Source organism: Chironomus tepperi, unplaced genomic scaffold (assembly GCF_022539635.2).
Source record: "Chironomus tepperi strain 1889 unplaced genomic scaffold, CSIRO-AGI_Ctep_v1 contig_73, whole genome shotgun sequence".
NCBI lineage: Eukaryota > Metazoa > Arthropoda > Insecta > Diptera > Chironomidae > Chironomus > Chironomus tepperi.
Window position 1 is genome coordinate 677,603 of NW_027226195.1, and position 22,087 is coordinate 699,689.

General features: G+C 32.6%; 1 protein-coding gene across 9 annotated transcripts in view; it reads left to right on the forward strand.

The window, feature by feature from the left end:
• mtd (TLD domain-containing protein mustard) overlaps positions 1 to 22,087 on the forward strand; it is a 95,461-nt gene that overhangs the window by 14,200 nt on the left and 59,174 nt on the right. For 2 of the 9 annotated variants that reach the window (XM_070653841.1, XM_070653840.1), the window contains exon 1: positions 8,545 to 8,882. The exons of 4 other annotated variants lie outside the window; for them this stretch is intronic. The gene's annotated coding sequence lies outside the window, so the exon portion shown is untranslated. Of the gene's footprint in view, positions 1 to 2,272; positions 2,290 to 8,543; positions 8,883 to 22,087 lie in introns of those variants that run through there. 3 more of the 9 variants (XM_070653838.1, XM_070653837.1, XM_070653846.1) reach the window with 3 other exon arrangements.

Below are 22,087 nucleotides of genomic sequence, written 5' to 3' on the forward strand. Positions count from 1 at the left end.
GGGTCAACTAAGCGTCTTGGTATTGGGACAGCGATGAAGCGGTGTCTTAGAGATTATTTTGAGTTGCTCGGGTTATTCCTAGTACATCGATGCAATCGCTAAGACGCTGTTTCGTCGCCGCTAGAATTGTAAGACGTGAGATTGTCCTGACCACAACATGACGGCCGTTTTCGGTCCTTTTATAAGGCAAAAAATGAAATTCGTTGTGTTCTGAAACATTTTTAATGTTGTGTCTCTGCTACTAGTCCATAAAAATTCTCAACAAAATTTCCATTCCACTCAACTTACTCCACATTACAACAAAACTACAAAAAACTTTTCTCATCCAAGAATATTCTCTCCTCTGATCTTCACTTATCTCATTTATCAAAGCCACAAAAAAAAATCGATTATTTTTTTTCTTCCTTCTTCTTTTTCCTTATTAGCATTTAATAAACGAGATAGCAAAAAAAAAGCAATTTCATTGTTCCTTACATCTACGCATCTCTTTTACAACTAGTCTTATTTCATTTCATGCTTAATCAAAAAAATACATTTTTTTTTGTGAAAGTTTAATTTCTTATTTTTTCATTGTCATAGAAACATTATGAGATGAGAGTGTATCATCTGACACGATAGAGACAAAGCCTCAAAAAAACAAAAGAAGATTGTTTGTGCTTTTTGTCTTCTCATTTTTTCTTCATGTTTCACTTTCGTCTTTTTTTTCCAATTTCTTTCTGTCTTGTCACCAAAAAAAAAAAAAAAAAAGATAATGAAAATCGATAAAGCGATTAGTGTCGAAATATTGAGTTTAGCTACATGCCTTCTTTTGTGGATGAGTATAAGGAACCAAAATTTGTGCTTGAATCATGAAATCACCCAAATGTCGTCATTTTTTATATGGATTCATATAACTATAAATATATGTTGAATCTGATAATCGATTCGTATGTCGACAGTTTGAGTTTACTGAAGTGAAATTGAAATGATTTTTTTTGTGAGTGACGACAATTTCTCAATTAAGGTAAAAAAAAGAATTTTTCTTTTATCGAAAATTGCTCTTCTAATGCTTAAATGGATTCGATTATTATGTGGGTGTCAATAAAAAAAAAAAAACGAATTCTTTGATAACAAATATTGCGAATTTCTTCATTGAAATTTAATATCGTTTAAGGGAATGTTTGGAAGTTATGTAACGTTAAAAATAGGTTTTTTAGGTCCCACTCAGGAGTCCATCTCAGAAGCGTAGTCAGACGTTCCTTTCAACCTTCATTTTCCTTTTTATGAAAAAATTCTTCAATTTGTTATGATTTTTCGTGAAAAAACCTAAAAACCTCTAAATATTTGCGATTTGTATAATAAAATTTGCTATTTTTCTTCCTCTTATTTCTGACTGCCTCCCTGGACCCACCTCCCCTCACGTTAACCGTTGAAACAAAATTATGAACCAAAATATAAACCAAGTCACTCCTTCCATAGCTCGAATTCGACTCGAGTTTTGCGTGGAGTCGAGTCGACTTCAGTCGACTTTTTCTTGCAAAATCCAAGTCGACTTCGAGCTCATACTCCTTCTAAGTGTGACACAATTTTGAACCGTTTCCTTATGGTGTCGCTCACATATTACGTAACGCTCTTATGGGTGGGATGGAGGGGCATGTGAAAAAGCTTGGGTTACATATCAAGTAATCGTCCCTGTGACGTGTTTGCGTCTCTAAATTTGGAAACATTCAATTCATGATGATGATAAAGAAAATTGTAAAATTTGCGATAACAAAGTGAAATTTCTATCAATTTAATAGAGCGTATCGATAAGGGGCTAATCACTTAATTATTACTTTCATGGAGGAGTGGGCGAAAATCAGATTTGAACAATGGAAATTCCGAGAGTTTCATTATTTATTATTGAAGAATTTCGTTATTATGTGATGGAAAGGTTACCCTCCTGTCTGGTGCGGTGTATTTACGTGTCCCCAAATTTATTTGAAATCGCCATGAACCAATTGCCGTGTGCGGTTTCGATCGAGACATACCTCCAAGGTGTGCCCTGACGCTTAAAAAGTTGCTCACCACTTCTGTGACGTAATCAGAGAATGGTCCCTAAGATTGGTTTTTGAGAATGCCTGTGTATATATTCGATGAAATATTTCGCTATCATGATTAGTGAAAAGTCGAAAATACCAAGTGTAACTGCTCCAACATAAAAAATATTTATTCTGCACCGCAATAATATTCGCATTAATTTTACTTCACACTGAGTGATTTTAACCCTCGCAAAAAGAATTTGCATACAAATAGGATTGAAAATCGCAAGTAAAATAATCGATGTAGAATTTTAGTTCTTTAAAGCGCATTTTTTGAATTTACATAAATTTTTAAAGCTGAAAATTCCTTTCAACATCTCACTTAACTACTTCACCTGACTACACAATCGCATTTTTATGTCACAAAACTGTGCTCGAAAGAAAAGAAAAAAAAAATTATGCAAATTAAATTTCCATCTTCAACATTTTGAGTTCAATATATCATACAGAATATAAAATGACTTGACTACACACAAATACGGAGGAATAAAAAAGCATTTTTTTTCTTCACTTTTCTTCATCCACAATGTCTTGCAGAAATTTCTCATGAGATATCATTGAGAGAGAAAATGTAATTTTAAATGGAAAAAAAGAAGCAAAAAAAAAAGTTGACGGCTTGTTATTCTTCAGATTTTCCACACACTTTACACATCTAAACATTCCCCTAATGAGTGTAAACATCGTCATCATAATCAGCAGGGGTGCGGGTCACCCACCCGACACAATTCCGCCCAAGTGGGCCCGATTATGTGTGTCACATTCGCCCAATTGGGCCCACTTGGGTGCAACATACCCAATTGTGCCCAATTGGACTAAATTTCACCTAATTTTGCCCAATTGCACTAAATTTCACCCAATTTCGCCCAATTGGACTAAATTTCACCCAATTTCGCGCAATTGTGCAATTAAAAATATTGGTAATTAGTGTGCAACACAAATGGGCCCGATTTTATCCAGTTTCACCCAATTTTGCCCAATTGGGTGAAATTTCTACCAATTATGCCCAATTATATCAAATTTAAACTAATTTCACCCAATTGGATTTCTTTACGAAAAACAGGAAAACGTTTTTACTTTTGTAAAATCATCTTGCTTATTCTAAGCCGGTCAGCTAGCGTTTTCTTTAAATTGAGAAATAAACTTAATAATTATTTAAAGCTTATGAAATTAAACCAAGACAAAACAATAATATTTAAATTAAAAATATAGGTACGTTAAATTGCAAATGAATTTAACAACTCATATAAAGGATTAAGTAATAATTCAAATAAACTTTTAATAAAAATGTTATTATTATATACCCGAGTGGACGCAGCTAGTCTATATCTAGTATTAGACATGATTCAACTAGCCATTTATCTTGCCAAAAATGTCTTGACAATCTAACAAGACATTAACTAGACTTTAACTAGACATATGGAAAGTTGATTTGTAAAGAAATTTTCATGAAACCATATACTTCACAAGGGCAAGCAGAAATCACAGAAATAAATTTGTATGACACCATATACTTCACAAGTGCAATCAGAAATCACTTTTATAAGTGAAATTTTTTTTCTGCATAGTTTTTTAATATATTTATATGCAATAAATGGTGTGCACTTAACGACTTTTGCTAAAGTGCATTAGTTAGTTACTATAAGACTTGCCAAAATGTTTTTATGACAGCTTCGAACGTGTAATTTCCGTTCTGCTTTTTCCAAAATAATTAAATTAACAAATAAATTCATATCAACACATAATTTTTTTTGTCAAATTCCGTATGCGTTAAACGGTTATGGTTGACTAGACATTAACTAGACATAAGTACTGTACATATGTCTAGTTAAATGGAACGTTCCAAATATGTCATTAGTCGTCGCTATGTCAAGTTCCAAAGACTAGTTCATTGGTAAGTAACTGGTAATTCAAAGGCTAGTAAATGTCAAGTATTTAACTAGTTACGTGTCCACTCGGATATATATAAACTAGTTCAAACTTGGTCAATTGAGTTTATTAAACTCAGTTCAAATAGTTTAATATTAAGTTGTCATTGGTAGGATTTGAACTCTCACCTTGAGAGGAATATTTCGTACTTTACTTCCTGCAAAAAGTTGCACTCAAGAAGTTAGTTATTTGGTCAGTTCCAGCACAGGAAGTAACCGATCGATCTGAAACTTAAGCAGGACCTTCCCCTATCTAATACCCATATTCTATGTCAAAAGTAGTTTGTTTTACAATTCAATAAATATTATTTTGACACCAGCCTGTTCACGGCTTTAATTCAAATAACTCTGGAGATTTACTTATTTTAATGTAAAAAATTTTTTAATGTCTTGATATGATTAGCATTAATATTAATGCTTGAGTGGACATACATCTGGTTAAAGACTTGCCATTTACTTGCCCATCAATGGCTAGTTACTTTCCAATAAACTAGCCTATGTAACTATCCGTATCTTAGACTAATGACATTTTTGGAACGTTCCATTTAACTAGACATGTGTACAGTACTTATGTCTAGTTAATGTCTAGTTAACCATAACCATTTAACGTACATGAAAAAATCAAAACGTGCTTAATAATTTTATGAGTGGGTATGAAGACATTTGTTAATTTATTTATTTTGGAAAAAGCAGAGTTACACGATCGTAACTGCCCTTAAAACATTTTAGCAAGTCACATAGTAACCAACTACTGCACTTTGGCAAAAGTCGTTAAGTGCATACCATTCATTGCATATAAATGCATTAAAAAAATGTGAGATTTCTCCCATTCGTGTAATTTCTCCCAATTTTGCAAAATTGCACTAAATTTCACCCAATTTCTCCCGATTGTGGGATTTCTCCCAATTTTGCCCAATTGCACTTAATTTCACCCAATTTCTCCCAATTGTGGGATTTCTCCCAATTTTGCCCAATTGCACTTAATTTCACCCAATTTTGCCCAATTGTGAGATTTCTCCCATTTGTGTAATTTCTCCCAATTTTGCAAAATTACACTTAATTTCACCCAATTTTGCCCAATTGTGAAATTTCTCCCATTTGTGTAATTTCTCCCAATTTTGCAAAATTGCACTAAATTTCACCCAATTTCTCCCAATTGTGGGATTTCTCCCAATTTTGCCCAATTGCACTAGTGATTAGACGAAAAAAAAGTTCCATTTACTAAAATCACTCAAAACATTAAAAAACTACTTCTTTTGAATAATCTGAGTACCAAAACACAAAAAGACAACATAAATAGTTCTATTCCAGTTCATTAATTAACAAATTAAGCTATTAATTTTAATTTTTTTTGAATTTTTGTGAATATTTTTGTTGTTGTAAACGCAGAAAAATTTGTATGGAAAATTCGAATATTTCTTAACGTTTTTACAAAAAATCATTAATTTAACTACTTTAAACAGGTTTTAGGCTAACTTTTTATACTTCACAATGTAGAGCATTGAAAAATGAACCAGTACGACTAATTTTTGTACCTTAGAAATCATTATTCATAAAATTACAAGCATTTTTTGTCGAAAAATTCAGATTAAGTAACAAATTTTCAGTGTCAGAAATCAAGTTTGTTTTTCAAATTTCGGCTTAATTATAGTGTTTTATTTACCATATTATACATCAAAATGTCCGTTTTTTAGAACTTTACAAGAAAGTATATTTAAATATTACCCTAAATATCCAGGAAAAGAGAAAATAACCAATTACTTCACATTTCTGATACTGAATTTTCGAACGACTAAGCTCACTAAATTTCACCCAATTTCTCGCAATTGTGTAAAATATTATTAAGCATCATAAATTTATTAGAAAGGTTCAAAATCATAAAAATATTCAATTACATATTAATAAAACACAACAAAGCAACTTTTTTAGTAGCTTTATGACTTAAAAATCTTTAAAAAAATTGAAATGTCATAAAACACCTTTAAGTATCGTTAACTATCAAAAAAGTTAGTTCTATCATCATCATCTAAGTTTAATCAATAGTTATTAATTCTATATTCCTGTTGTTATAAAAAAAATCTTCATTTAATCAGATTACTCAAGTAAAAGTTAAATCAGTTCTAATTCGTTTAACTGTTTCATAGCAAAATCCTCAGAACTGTCAATAATATCCCCGATTTAGCTAAATTGGCATCATGTTAAGACTTTTTCCACAAACTTACTTCTAACTTTTACTCAAAACTACAACACCTTATTTTATTTCAACATCCATATTTCAGTATTAGGCAACTACTACATTGATTCCTTAAACTTTAGAGTGAAGCACAGACAGTGTAAACCTTTTTCTTTTAATTATTATACATCATATATCTTTATAGATATATCATCTTAGATCTTGAATTTTTTCAATTTGATTCAATTGGATGAAATTAGTTGAAATTTGATAAAATTGGGCATAATTGGTAGAAATTTCACCCAATTGGGCAAAATTGGGTTAAAATGGATAAAATCGGGCCCATTTGTGTTGCACACTAATTACCAATATTTTTAATTGCACAATTGCGCGAAATTGGGTGAAATTTAGTCCAATTGGGCGAAATTGGGTGAAATTTAGTGCAATTGGGCAAAATTAGGTGAAATTTAGTCCAATTGGGCACAATTGGGTATGTTGCACCCAAGTGGGCCCAATTGGGCGAATGTGACACACATAATTGGGCGGAATTGTGTCGGGTGGGTGACCCGGAATCAATCAGCAGCAAATTATCTCTTCTTAACAAAAAAAAAACGCGATTAAGCAATCGTACCCGATATGTAAAGAATGACGGAGATGAAGATATGAACAAAAAATCTATGCAATTTTGCAAAAGAGTCATTCATCACGATGATAGATTATCATTATTTCATTATAGGCTGGAGGGGGTCGTTCACTAGTTACGTAACTTAACTTCCACTTACGTTTGCCGAAAATCGACGTTTTCGATCCGATTCACACCCATCCCCCCTTCTACATACAGAAGCAAAAATACCCTCTATTGAGGGCTACGTCGGCAAGTTGCAAGCGAATTTCAACACACCCATTCCCCCCGTTTTGTTGAAATCTCTATTTCTTCAACTTGCTCAATTAGCTACTCCTCCGTAAATTCCAACAAAATCTCTATTTTTCATTGTTTGACGCGTATCGAGCACACCTACCTCCCCTCCTCCCTCGCTTCTCCCTACTTCTCCTTTCTCAAGAACGTTACGTGCCGTTGCTTGGTAATTGCACGGCCCGATCCCCCTTTGGGGAGGGATTCTTCGATTTTGTAACAGCTATAGAGGGGTCGGGGACGGGGAACGTTCTACAAACTATTTTTTCACATACCATAATGTCCAAACTGCCCCTTTATCATTCTGTATGAATTTATGCTTGGTACATGAATCTATCAACTTTATATGCTTTCTATGTAATACATTTGCAAGCGTATGACCACATATTCTGCATGTGAGTCAACTATACGTGTATGTATGAGCTTATGTTGATTGTATGAATGTATTATGCTTATATGAGAGTATATTGTGTGGGTAAAAGTTACTTTTATTTTTATTTTTGGGTAACTTTTTTACATTTTGGATCTAATTTGACTGATTAAATTTCCCCCACGATATATGCACATGGGTCTAATTTTGTGTGAATTCATATATGTTCGCATGTGCCTGTGTAAACAATTTTGATGTAGATGGGTCAATCTCTTTCTGTTATGTGTCTGGGTGGATAATGTACAAACCAGATTAATTTTGATGTGTGTATGGTTGGATAAACCTCAGTTCTTGTGTGTATAAGTTGAAATGAGTTTCATATGCAAGAATCTTAAGAAATTTACACTCAATCTTAATGTATGCAATTTCTCAGCATATATATCCATGACTGTTGTTCTGTGTGTGTAGGTGCATACCATTTATATCATGAAAATGCAGTCATAAATACAATGTAATAAAGTCGAATTATTTACTCAAGAGAAAGAGCGAATATTGAGCGAGATAAATCAACCGATTGCTTGACATTATGGAAAAAAGCACATGGGCATCCTCACAACAAGTTTTTTTTTTGCATGTCACATTGTTGAAGGTCTATAGACCCCAAAAAGCATCATCAATGCTTCAGTTATGAGGAAATTTTAAGTGATTCGTGAATTAGGAAATTTTTAAAAGTGAGAAACTTAACATTGGTATTGTAATGAAATCGAAAATAAAATGATAATGCAAAAGTGTCGAGTCTAAAACACGACGGTGTAACATGAAATAGACATGTAGCAACAACAACAAATTTTTGTTGTTGTTTCAAATACATGTAGCATATAGGAGAGAAGTGAAATAAATAGAAGTAAAAAAAAAAAAAATACAATTTTTATTTTTTTCATTATCTATAATTGTATTGAACAAGCTGCTCACTCTCCTATCCATAATATTCTCTATAACACAACTATCGTATCGTAAATAAGGCATTCAAATAACTCCGTTCAGCGTCTCCGTTGTTTTTTTTTTCTTTATTGTTGTTTATTGAGCGCAACAGTCCAATTTGAGAAGTCGAAGAATTAAGACGTAACCGTGGATTGTATGAAGTTGAAGATTAATTAAAGGAATTTTTCGTGGTTTTTAAAATAAAGAATTTAAAAAAATATCTTATAAATTTCGACTTCGCGAATTAAAAGATTAAACTGGAAAAAAGTGAAAAAAATTTGCCAAAAAATAAAAAAGCTTTCCAGAATTGTGTCTAGACATGATAAAGAGTCATAACTTATTGATTAACGTGAAATTTTTGCAAAATAAAAATAAGTTTGTGAAGTGAAAGAAAAAAGTTATCTTTATTAAATATCCAAGACATAATAGATTAGAAATATTATTATTATTTCTTGTTGTTGTGAGTAAATAAAGTAAAAGATGATCGAAATAGCATGACTGCTACTGATACCACAAGCTGTGACATCCAAAAAAAAAAAAAATGATGAACCAAATTTTCTATAAAAAGAAAAAGTTTTTTATGTCTCATGTTGGATATGCCGTCATGATTTGGTTTTTATATACATCATTGCAAGCCGTTGTTGAATTCGGCAAGAGCACAAGTGAATGGAATGAAAAGAATGATAAATTGGCGGTGAATTAAAAACGAATCAATCAACTGAATTGAAAGAAGAATTGAGGAGGAAAAATTGCGAATGTTAAAAAAGGATCTGAACGCAATATTTTTTTATGCTTCATCTCATTCCACTTGTGAAAGTGAAATTGATTTATATGCATTCACCTTTCAAACAATATAATTCTTTACATATTTTATCAGTGTCGACGACTGATCATGATTGAATATAAATTGGTGTATTTCTGTGTGATGTGCAAATTAAATTAGATTTTTTTTGTGAAAATTGTGTTCATTAAATCATATTTGTTTGGTTTGATAAGATTTGGCATTGTCCCCGGAAAGCACATGGTGTGTAAATGGCTGAACGTTCGAGTCCAGGCCAGTGTGACTCATTGTCCAGTCCAGATTCGAAGAAATTGGGTGAAGCTAGAGATAAATCGACCTGTAGGCTGATTCTTGGCTATTTTAGACGTTTCTCTGTCATTAAAAGCTATTGTCAGTCATTTAACGCGATTCTCGACAATTTAAAGCTAGTCTTTGTCATTTTACACGATTCTTGACCATTTCAAGATAGTCCTGGCCTTTGGAGACGATTGTCGGTCATTTCAAGCGATTTTTAGCCATTTCAGCCTATTTTCGACCATATCAGACAAATTCTAATGATACTCGGTGAATTCACGCGATTCTCGGTAATTTTAAGCAATTCTCGGGCATTTCAGATCATTCTTGGCCATTTCAGACGATTCTGGACCATCCCTTACTCGTCAAAATCTCCAAAATCTAGAATCAAGTCACCTAACACCCAATCCTACGCCATCTGTTTTCCGGGTCAATTTTCAGCTGAGAGACTTCTTTTTATTTGTGCCAAAAAATAAAATTTATCGAATTCTCGTGACACTTATGTGGTCAAAAACACCTCAATGATATAGGAAATTAAAAAGTTCGATTTTGTTGTTTTGCTTTTGAGGTTTTTTTTTGTGATAGTCATATGACAAGTTCAATGTGACTTTACGACACTTGGTGGTCTTAATTTATCGATCATATGACTATAGAAATAGGAAACTTTTAATTAAGTTTCACATAAATTGATTGTCAATTTTTAAAATTAGATAATATTTTAAATTGACTTAAATTAAATGTCGACAATTTCCACAAAAAAATTCCACTTGCACAAGAGAAATTCCAATTTGCATAATAAACCTTTTGGTTATGAAAAAATTCTTCTCTCAGTTGCTCTTTCACGTTCTCAAATTAGCATCGCTTGAACTTACAATTCACCATCAATGAGCATAAAGCAATAAAAAATGTTATTTTTTCTCTCTTGCATACTCCAGTGCAGTGGTGGGCAATTTTTTATTTCTCACAGACCACACCTTCGTGGTAAGTCTGGATCGAAGCCGCACATGAAACACGGTTCACGGCATTTCCAAAGAAATGTGGCGGCACACTAGTGTGACGAGACACACATGTTGCCCACCACTGCTTCAGTGTTTCTTGAAAATACCAAAGAAATGTGGCGTCACACTAGTGTGTCGCGACACACATGTTGTCCACCATAGCTTCAATGTATCACGAAAAATACCAAAGACATTTGGCGGCACACTAGTGTGACGTGACATACATGTTGCTCACCACTGTTTCAATGCTTCATGAAAAAACCGAAAAAGATTCATTTTCGCCGCAAACATTCCAACTTCTTTCATTCAAATACGTGCCATTAAAAATGTATCAGTAGCAGTTGGCTGTGGCCAGAAATTTCTAGCAACAAAACGAATTTCCATCCAAAATGCAGCATTACGAGAAAAGAGCGTAGCAACAACAACAACTAGTTACAATTTTTTTCTTCCTCTCACTTATGTTGTTTTTAGTTAACACGAAATCAAGCGTATGGTCTACAATCAATATTATGAATAGCGCTTAATATTATTTTTTTGAAAAAAAAAGTGAGACTTTCACATTTTGCTTCGAATAAATTTTTTTCGTTGTTTTTGTCAGCTTTAGTATGACTAAACAGAAAAAAAAAATCTTTTCTGATCAGTTAATTGAAAAAATACAAAAATAATTTTCATTGTTAATGTGAAATTTAATTTTAGCGAGATGTTAAAATTCGATTATGAAGTATTATGTGAGCACTATGAACTGTTACTAATCTCATTGTTAGTATCATTTAACTTAATTTAGCCTTTTGACGTTTTGACTTTTTTTTTTTGTATTTTGCGATCACGTGTGGATTTGTGATGGGAATTTTTTTCACATGAAAGCTAAAATTGAGAGTAAAAAAAAGTAACGGAAAATGTAGTGATGTTTTGAGTTCGGATTTCTAGGAGGGAAACTTAATGCTGGGGTCTTAATGCCCTGCTCTCTTGGGTACATGCCTGCTTCCTAAATGTACCTCAGATCCAATATGTTTGCAAAATATCATCCTAGAAAGTGGGAAGCTGGTGTCAATGTACCCCTAGCTAGGTGTCTGCTCCCTAGACATACCCTAGATCAATGAAGTATACAATAAATAATTTTCGGTTGAAGTTGAGATGGGGATTGGTTTGGGCCCCTTGGCTACTTGCCCGTAAGCTAGATATACCCAATGAACCATCCTAGAGGGCCTCATCTGACCATACGTCTGCTACCCATATACAGGTGCAACCCAGGTCTCTCCTGGTTTCACGTCTGCTCTATAGATGTGCCTTAGATGGCTTGCCCTAGATCCAGTATGTATGCATAGATCATCTTAAGTTTTTACAATAGATCATGGCAAATCTTGAATTCTACTCGAATTTTGAATGGTAAGGTCGACTCAAATCATCTAAATTCCATGCAAAATTTCATGTCGACTTCGAGCACTTGACCGTTGCATGCCATGAGACTGATCCTGTCAAATTTGACAAAAAAAAACTCTAAATCACAATACAAATCCACAAAACTCTATCCAAATGCGCCACAACATCCAACCAAACCAAATCTAAAAACCGCGATTAGTCCTACTTTATGCACATTCGCTTGATATTCGCAAATCATACGGAATGAATAAAAAAAAAGTGGTTCACTAAACAATCAGTGCACAACAAGTGAAACTTAATTTCATGAATGAATAAACTCAGCAACAAAAAGCTCTAATGTGTATTATTAATAATAGATATATATTCAATATTAGTTTTAAGATGATATTTCTACTCTCTCTCAACCGCTACTCAATACAATACAAAAAAAGTGAAATAAAAAGTTCATTAAACACACAGTCAATGTCTAATGATTCAGTGAGAAATAAAAGATGAAGAAGAAATAGGAAAAAAAAACTTGATATTTAAATGCATTGTGTTATTTACTGACTAGGTGACTGAGTGAATGGGTTTCTGTGATTTTTTTGCCTGCCGCTGCGAATATATAACGTAATATTCTTAAAAAATTGACTACAATAAGATCATTGCATAAGATCAATTGCGCGTGCTACAAGTATCGGAAATAGCGGTATTTTTGCCTTTTTTGTACAACAAATTAGACTCTGTTATACATTAATGTGAATTTGTACTGAATTAAAAAAAATTCCTAGTCGTATTTCATAATCTGATTTTTTTTTTGGCGGTGTTCACTTAATTTTTGCTGTTTATTTAATCCATTATGAGGCAGAATTAGGTCATATAAAATTTTTTTTATGGCAAAATAAAAAAATTCACATAATTTTCGCATGTGATCTGAAAATTGAGCACGAGTATTGAGTAACTCTTTATAAATGAACTTGTATTATTGAATCAAAATATGTCGTGACAAATTGTCATTAAAATCAAAGAATTATAACCAAATTATAATAATTATTTGGAGAAATTACGATTTTGATTGTTTTTTTGGTTGGCCAAGAAATGCCAGATGTGGGGATTTATTAATTAAAATAATTAAGAAATAGTGCTCGACCTTATTGTGCGACTTTGGGACATTTTTGCAACAGAGAACAGAATTTGAATTAATAATTTAACGGCTTTTTCAAATTCAAATTTTTAACGGTTTTTTAAAATTTAAATGCATCAGAAAAACGCTTTAAAAAATTACTTTTTCCTTATTTAATAAAAAATCTTTAATTAAAGTGAATAGAAATGGTTTTGAGCTTCTAAACCAGTCGATACCCAAATAACTCGATGGCACAGAGCTAATGCTTCAAACTAGAGCTTTCTAAGATGTTTCATTGTCCAGATCTTGCTCCTCACTCATCCAATGGAGCAAAGCTTATTACTAAGCGACGTGAAATCCCAGGCTTGATTAATTTCATTGATTGTTCAATTTGAGTAATTTCCACGAAATTCCACATTCATGTTAATCAAAAAAATTATTAAAAAATATCAAAATTAGCACCCATTGGCTTTAAATCAGCCTCAATATATTTCACATTAACCCATGTTCTAGAAATAGAATTTTGTGACATACACAAAATATTCTGTATCAAATTTCAGAATTGCAAGAAACCTGAATTTTGAATTTTTTATTTTGTTGCTTTTTTTCTCTGTTTACTCCTCACAGGTTTGGCATTAAAAATTAATTTGATCGTCATTAGCATTGTATATTCAGTGACTTATAAATAGAATTCTTTTTTGGATATCCTGTTGATGACAAACAGTTAATTCCCATTTTTAAAGTCAAATTCCCAACGACGACTTTAGATTTAAACCTTTCTTATTTTATCTCGTGATTAAACTTTTTTTTTGCACGTCTTAAAAAACTTTTCTAACAATGAAAAAAAAATAGTGATAAGCAATATAAAAAAATACAGATTTATGAAGCTTAAATGTACAAATAAGAAAATTCTACAAAACTTTTTAATCTCAAAAGTTTCGCATTATCAATAATCCAAAGTGATCAATAAATCACTTCATTTGAAAGTCATTGTGTTATTGATTGAGGGATTTAAGCGCATTTTTAACAAGCAATCGTTTTTGATAAACAGAAATTAAGCATAGTTTAATTCAAATAGTTTTTTCTAAATAGATAATGAGTTAAAAATTGCACAAAGAATAACGATCAATTATTATATGAGAGTTAAAAGTTAAAAAATAGACAAGAAAGCAAGTAAAGAGAAACGAGTTAAAAAAGATTCAAATTTTCAACGAACTAAAAACCAAAACTAGAAGTTGACTCGGATTTTGAACAGAGTCGAATCGACTTTAGTCGGCTTTTTCATGAAATATTCAAGTCGATTTTAGTCTCTGCTAAAAACAAGTTAATTCTTTAGAATTTTGCCAATTCCTGCATTTAGGATGCGCGGGAATACAGCTTTTGACATTACTTTATAGTTCGTCTAAGGTCATAGGCCTGCAATTCGTGTCTGCAGACTTGCCGTTATGGATGAACCCTCATTTGTTTGCATGTAAAATTTGAAAAATCATTAATTAAAGCATTTAATCGTGGTTCATAGTCATCAAACCAATCGATAAGCCAGTAACTCGATAGTATGAAGCTAACCTGAGCTCTCTATGATGCCAGGTTGTTGAGATCTCGTGTCTCAACCTAGAAGACAATGAGCGTAGTCTTAAGAGCAGAGTAAACTGAGAATAACGCTCGTGAGCATCCTCAATTAGGAGCTTAACACTAGAATAAGCACTAAAGAGCATGTTCCATGCCTCTTAGAGTCAGCCACTCATTCGATCAAACTGAATTAAAAAGCTCCATTTTCCTATAAAGCCGCTCTAAAAAAGAGCGAGAATGAAATAATCCAATGATCTTTCTTTTAAGGTATTAGTAGCAAAAAAAAAATAAAAGTTATCTGCATTCCATTTTAATACTATGCACGCTTGAAAACGCTAATAATGTATGTATAATAAAAATTTAGCACTACATTGCAAACATGTAGAGATGCGAAGCTCAAAAAAAAACGAGTTAAAGAAGAATTGGATAATAAACATAAAATGTCGATTTGAATCTTGTTGTTCGTGACTTTGACCCTTTTTTTTTAAAACAAAATATAAAAATAGAAATGTGTTTCACATTTGTAAAAGAGAGGAAAGCTCACTTCCTCATGATAAAGTTTTTAAAGGATATTTACGAATGAAGGCAATAAGTATTGTCTCTCTAAAATGGTCAGGCATGAGGACAACAATGTGACAATTATTGCTGATAATATTCATTGATTATTCAATACTTTTTTTTTACGAAACTAAGCGTTGTTCTATATTGAGCTTAACAATTGAATATTGTGTAAGCCATTTTTCGCTATATTTAGACTGGCATGTTGCAAATGTTTTGGCTTCATACTTTTTTTTGCATTTCATTAAGATTTAACCTAAATACAGCTAGATATGATAATTTTTAAAAAATTTGTAGAAAATATACATAAATATTCGATAGCTCGTGCTGTATATTAAAATATTTCACAGTCAAGGGTCTGTTGACCTTCCAGTCATACAATTCCTTTCGAATGACTCTAGTGTCCTCTCAAAAATATGTATAACTATATGATTTTTTTGAAGAGGAGAACTTTAACAATTTTTGCAATGGAAATAGATTTTTGGGATGTGATTTTATCAGAAATACATTGAATTTTAAATGGAACTATTGAAATTGATTTTTTGTCAGTTTGATGGGGAATTTTTTTAAATGAAAGTGAATTATTCACAAATTTTTGTTCATGAGAGAGAATTATTAATTAATTTAGATTTTTTGGAGCTATATTATGATTTTTAATTTTTGTAGCTTGTGGCATATTTAATAAATTATTTAATATTTACTATTTACTATTTACTTTAACCTAAGCTTTAAGTCGACTCAAATTTTTTAAATAATCGAGTCGACTTTTTTTTAAATGCAAAATAATAGTTGACTTTGAGCCCTGACTGAAACCTCGCACTCGTTTAAGTCACAATAAAAGTCTTTCCATCAGTCTCTGGTGTTGTATGCCACCTAGTTTGTACAACCAATCTGCTCTCACTTTAAGCTGATATTCTTACATCACTGTTATACGCCAAGTAGCTTTTGAAGCTTCGGTTCGTCGTTTAGCTAGTTAATAGCTACCAAATTTTAGATTCTATCCCAGCAATGACACTTTATTTGGCATTTCTGTTTCCCGAAAAGCACAATGTGCTCAGTAAGACTCCGCTTCGTCAGACATGAAGTAATTCTGACGGTATTGCGACAGCTGATTTTGTCACATTGTGTCACTCAGGGCATGCTTAATCCAAACGTGTTTCCTCATCGCTGAATCTTCTCATTTTTGAACAAACATCACATATGAAGGCAAATATTTTGGATATCCATCCGGAAATTAATTATTACTGAATTCAAATTAAGGAACTTTATTGTGCTTAATAGAAATTTTTAACACAAATATTACAACAAATATTAAACGATTTCTTGAACCGAAAACAGGTTGAAACTTTGTTTTTAACAATTTAATGTACATAACTAGGAGCGGCATAAAGCTTGAAAACCATTTAGATACAACTAGAAATAATCCTTCCTGGAACTCAGCAGTAATATTAATGAATCTTAATTTAAAGGTTCCATTTTAATTCCCACACACAAAAATATATTTTCCTTTTCAAATCTTTATCGAAATTTCAAGAAGATTTAAGGCTTTTCATGAAAAAAAAAATCTCTCATTTCATCAATCAATTGAACTCGACACTTATGGAATTGAAAAACACTTGAGTCAATTTTCAGGTGTTTAGAAGTGTGCACAGAGAAAAGCGATAACAATTGTACTTTTTTTTAATTAAGATAAGTCTTATCATGTGGATGAATAACCACATAAAAGAGTTTAAGGTTAAATTTCGGATGGGTAAAGATTAAAATCATTGATTAATTGACTATATGACACAAATTTTAAGCAATTAATAGCCTTCTTGACTTCCGTTCGCATATCAACCTTTAAACATTCTCATTTTAAAAATCTCATTCAATTATCAGTAGACTGTTGACTTTCAAAAAAATCGTTTACGTAGCTTTTGTTTACTCAATTTTACCTTTTTCGGAATCCTTTTTTGTTGTGCTATAATACATCAAATCCAAGTGCTTTAGATTACTTAGTACGTCAAAGAATCTGCCTTACAAATTTATTTTTCGAAAGGCGCATAAAGCTTCAACATTACTTATGCATTTATTCCGCTCTGTATTTTCGTTCTATGCAAATCATTAAATTCTCTCGTGTGCGCGCATATTGATTCTCACCTTGCATGTAAAATTAAATTGAATCAGATGTCCGTAAATAAAATGAGCAATTAAATTATCGTTAAATATTAATATTTCACATGATTAAATGTACCGTCAACATTGACGTGAACCAGCCATAAAATAACCCGAATGACACAAATCGGTTAATTGATCGTAAATCTGATCTCAGGCTGGGGTGATTCATGATTGGTGTTCGATGGAGTCAGACTTGGTGACTCAAGTGGAATTCGACATTATGTCAGAGTCACACCGGTTTTGTGCCGGATTTCGGGTTTAAACCAAATCGGACACCAAGTTAGAATTCCGTCGGTTTGGTATCAGATTTCGGATTCAAACCAAATCGGACTTCAAGTCAGATTCAAGCTATCCTGGTGCCGAATTTCGACTACAAACCAAATCGGACACTAAGTCAGAATCCCGTCGGTTTGGTACCGGATTGCGGATTTAAACCAAATCGGACATCAAGTCAGAGTCACTTTAGCCTTGTGTCGGATTTTGAATTCAAGACGAATAGGACACAATTCCAGAGTCACGCCGACCTAGTGTTCGACATCAATTGCCCGACTTGTGCTACTCGGGCTTATTACATGCTCATTAATGCAGTCGTCAGTCAACGCTGATTAGAAATATTTTGATGCTATTTGTGACTTTTTATTATTCGAGAATTGCCTTGATGCTAATTTCTAGAAATTTTCACTTGATAATAAAAATTGACCCCGAACAGAAAAATATATAAAAAAAAGGCAAAACAGAAGCAATTTGAATCGCAAATTTTTCCATCATTCCTTTTTGTCAAATTCCAATAAAAAGCAGACTGTTTTCAGCATAAAAAGCTTTCAACATTACGATAGAAATTATTTGAAATTCCATTTCGTGATAACAATATGACATTACGAGTCGAATACAGATTAGGATGAAAGGGAAAAGGAGAATTGAGAATTGAAAATTGGCAGTAAATAAATGTGGGCTTAGAAGGAAGTTTGAAGCTTTACCGAGTAGTGCAAATTGGAAAATCGATTGAAGATTCGGCCTCAAATTAGAGTGTCTTTAACTTGTTGACAGATTCGATCTGAATCCGGCACCATGCCAGAGTGACGTCGGTCTGATACCGGATTTGGGATCAATTAACCGACATGTGCTATTCGGGCTTGTTCGTGAATTTTCGTTATAAGCAAGTTAGGAGTTAGTTAAGGATGTTTTCCTAGAATGGATTTGTAAGTCGGTATGTGTCCTATATCCTGTCTGGTTCCATCCCTATATGAGACTAATGACAGCCTCCTTCATATAGTTCTACCCCAGAAACCCCACGTCTTAGAATTGGACTAACATCCAGTGTTATGCCGGCTTGAGTTTGTCCTGAGGACGATTCTCATGAGAATCTAGATCAGAGCCACTGTCATGTTGATCTAGGCGACATTATTGGACATTTCTACGCCATGTGCTTTCTTTGCACCCCGCCACTGCACCACATAAAAACTCATTAAAATTAACATCAATCAATTAATATTTAATAACCAAGTAAAAAAAATATTAATTTAAATAAAATAAAATCCATTAAAAGTACGAGGATATTGACACATTGATATCAGTTCCGCTTTATATATTTAACAAATAATAATAATATTATTAATTATCTCATTGCGTATGCAAGATTATCAAGATAAAAGTAAACTGAATGTATATCACACAATTTTACATGCAAACAGCTATGCAATCAGCTATTAACTTCTCTCTTCCTTCATCCATTTATATTATCTCACAAAAGCGTAAAGGAATATTTACCTTCGGAATGTCATAAAGCAAGTTCAAGTTGAGTAAAAGTAAATAAAAAAAAAAAAATCACTGAAAATAGCACTTAAAAGGAGAACATAAAGTAAACTTGTACGAGCTGTGTCATGTAAACATCTCGCAGTTATTGACTTCCTCTCTTTGAAATTACATTTTTTTGAAGCTTCGCAAAAAAAAGACAAAAATTTGTGAAGTGCTCACAATGAAAGTACTTTTATAGAGATAGATACGGCTGAGAATCAACATCACTATCTATTTTTCAAATTATATAGGAACACATTAAGTGTATATCGACAGTATAATTACCGTCAAGTGTCGATATGTAGACACGTTATCTAAAAATATATATATTTTTGTACTATTATTTATCTCACCATTTGTTAAGTGCATCTAATTATGTAATTAAAATTCTACGGTATAGAATACCGTCGAGAATGTCAGGCATATAAATTAGATTGAATAATGCTGATATTTTCTATTAGAAGTGCAATAATGTTTATTCCACGTGGGTAAATACTTCTGATTGCTGGTAATTTGGAATAGAAGGATTGGGGTTGCAGTGCGTACAGTCCTTCACTTCGTTTAGTTACACAATGCATCACTGGATGACCCTTACATCTTGCCGTTAGGGTACCTTTACCTTTTGCCGTTAGGGCACACTTTCGTCATCAGGGTACCTTTACCCCTTGTCGTCAGGGTCTTTACCTCTTGTCTTCAGGGTATCTTTACCCCTTGTCGTCAGGATCCCTTTGCCCCTTGTCGTCAGGGAAACCTTGCCTATTACTCTCAGGACATCATTACATCTTGTCATCAGGGTACCATTTTCTATTATAGTGGCCCACCTTACCCCTTGCCATCTGGTACCGTTGACTCTTGTCATCAGGGAACCCTTAATTCTTGCCGTCGAGGCAATATGACCTCTTGCTTTCTGGACACTCTTACCTCTTGCCGACAGGTCAATTTAACATTTTGCCGCTATGATACCATACCTCTTACCGTAAGGGCAACCTCACATCTTGTCGACAGGGCATATTTACCCCTTGCTATTAGGATACCCTTTACTATTGTCGACAGAGCAGTGTAGTATAGGCGTCCTAATGTCTACCATATTCTGTTCCGATATGAATGCTTCATTTTTGATTCATTGCAAACTGCTTTTTTGTTAGAATCTCTGAAATCTTTTTGACAAGAATGTCAGTTAAAATTCCTCAAGCAATACTCAATTTTGATCACAAAAAAATACCCTCTAGCACTCAATAAATAAATAGCCTACGTCCAACAATTACAATGGACAAATTAAAAACATCATATGTATAACACGCAGCAATAATAAAAATCATTAATTTTATGCTAATATTTTTAAACACTAAAATGAGAGAGAAATGGAAATTTTTTTATAATTGTGAACAAAATGACTTTATTGCAATAATTTAATTCATTCAATCAAATGAATGAGTGCGTACATAAATTAATTATAGTGTATAATATGTGTTGGATTCATGCAGGATTTTTCACATCTGACGCACAACATTGGTGGTCAATATTTTATGAAAAAAATTAAGGAATAATTTATAGTCACATAAATGACAATTATCAATCACATAAAATTGATGAATTTGAAATCATTATACGTAAATCTTATGGATAATTGAAGTAAACTTCCTGAAACTGCATGATATTCATTGAACAATAATTATAATCGAATAAAAAGTAAAACTTTCAATGTCTTAAAGTAAATCAATCATTTTTTTTTCACTCACTCCACGTTCATTGTGAATGAAATTTGTATGGCAGGTTTATTTCATGATCACATGCGGACATGTGCAAATAATTTAATTTTAATAATTTTTTTTTTTGAATGGCATAAATGTTAACGGCATTTGCATGAAATGTGTGTCTGCAACATAGACGTCATTGTGTCTCTGTTGTCATTGTGTCTCTCTGTTGCAGACACAGAAATAAGTGAAAAAAAAGTTTTTTTCTGTTTTGTGCAATAATGACACTCCAATGATTTTGTTTTACTAATAGCTACTGTCTTATTAAATTTCATGCTGATCATAAAAAACACGTTAATTCCCTTTAAAATATTATTATTTTTTTTCCTCTCAATCAATCGATTTGTAATTAATTTCATTCACCTTGTATGTTATGGAAGTTGAGAGTTATGTTGACCTTTTATGGGGTACTTTAGAGCGCAGTTTTGGAATTGTTTGGATTTTTTGAGTGATCTAATTGGGAACTGTTCAGTTGTTACGTATTTATATATCATGTTTGATGGGGCTAGCCTCATGATAGAAATAAACCTCTAGTTTATAGTGGGATCTGATGCACTTGCAAGCTCTACAAATTGCTAGGACACAAGTGCGTCCGTAACACCTGATGTACCCTACAAAGTATCCAATTTTAATTCGTAAGCGCAATATTTCGTAAAGAAAATCATCCAGATTCTAGAATATGCTTACAGGAGACACGTTTTGTTCCAAAGACCTCAAAATTGCACCAAACACATAAACTGAGCTTCATAACTCGAACAGTAAAATTAAAAAAAGCAATGAAAAATAGACGTGAGACCTGGGATTAAACCTAGGATCTTTGGAACATAGGGCCGACGTTCTTCCATTTAGGCCACTGATGCCATTTCACCGACCACTTATTCATCTGTCTACGCCCTTGAACCTCCCCAAGATCGCTACTCCATAACAAGTTAACGCCCCCTTACTGTTTTAATTAAAATTCTTCTTATTTCTACTCTAATTTCCTACATTTTTTCATAACAACAATGAAATTCAGCATAAACCTTAAATGCAATTTAATCCTTAATTTACTTCATTTTATCCATTGCGATACATCTAAAATTGCACTTAAAAGTATTTTTCTTCATAATCTCCGCAAAGTACAAAAGTTATAGTTTAATGAAATTTTACTTCAGAAAAATTAAATTTTTTCCATTTTTACACTTTGCAAGAATGGTAAGGCAGCATTAAATGGTACTAAAATTCAAAAGTGAATTAGCAGCACCGAAGAGAAACAAGTTTTTCTAATAATAAAAATAC